The following is a 656-nucleotide window of genomic DNA, read 5'->3' as shown; positions in this document are numbered from 1 at the left end:
TTAGAAGGCCAGATATTGAGGCAACCCAATTTGAATTGAAACCAGCGATGTTTCAAATACTCCAAATGGTGGGCCAGTTTAGTGGTATGCCCATAGAAGATCCACATCTCCACCTTCGATTGTTTATAGAGGTGAGTGACTCATTCAAGATAGTCGGTGTGACTGAAGATGCACTGGGGTTGAAGTTGTTTCCCTACTCGTTGCTAGATCGAGAACGAGCATGGGTCAATTCATTGCCACCAAGTTCCATATCTACATGGCAAGAATTAGCAGGTAGAGTTTTGGTTAAGTACTTCCCCCCTAGCAAAAACGCTAAGTTGAGGTACGAGATCAGAACCTTCCAACAATTGGATGACGAGTCTTTGTATGAGCCTTGGAAGCGATTCAAGGAGTTACTACGTAAGTGTCCTCATCATGGGATTCCTCATTGTTTTCAGTTGGAGACATTCTATAATGGTCTCAATGCACATACAAGATTGATGGTAGATGCTTCTGCGAATGGTGCAATTTTGTCTAAGTCTTATATTGTGGCTTGTGAGATGATTTAGAGGATCGCGAGTAGTAACTATCAATGGCCAGCAAAACGAGCAGCTTTAGGAAGATGTGTAGCTGGAGTTCATGAAGTTGACACCCTCACTTTGTTATCAGCTCAGGTA

General features: G+C 42.8%; 1 non-coding gene across 1 annotated transcript; it reads right to left on the bottom strand.

Annotated features, from left to right (window-relative positions):
- Nucleotides 1-314: 314 nt before the first annotated feature.
- LOC128292019 (small nucleolar RNA R71) lies at nt 315-421 on the bottom strand. The gene has a single exon (XR_008282003.1). It is a non-coding gene; the product is annotated as a small nucleolar RNA R71 (small nucleolar RNA).
- Nucleotides 422-656: the final 235 nt, after the last annotated feature.

Source organism: Gossypium arboreum, chromosome 4 (assembly GCF_025698485.1).
Source record: "Gossypium arboreum isolate Shixiya-1 chromosome 4, ASM2569848v2, whole genome shotgun sequence".
In the NCBI taxonomy this organism is placed as follows: domain Eukaryota; kingdom Viridiplantae; phylum Streptophyta; class Magnoliopsida; order Malvales; family Malvaceae; genus Gossypium; species Gossypium arboreum.
Note: the sequence above shows the minus strand (reverse complement) of the source record. Positions and strands in the feature narration are given on the sequence as shown.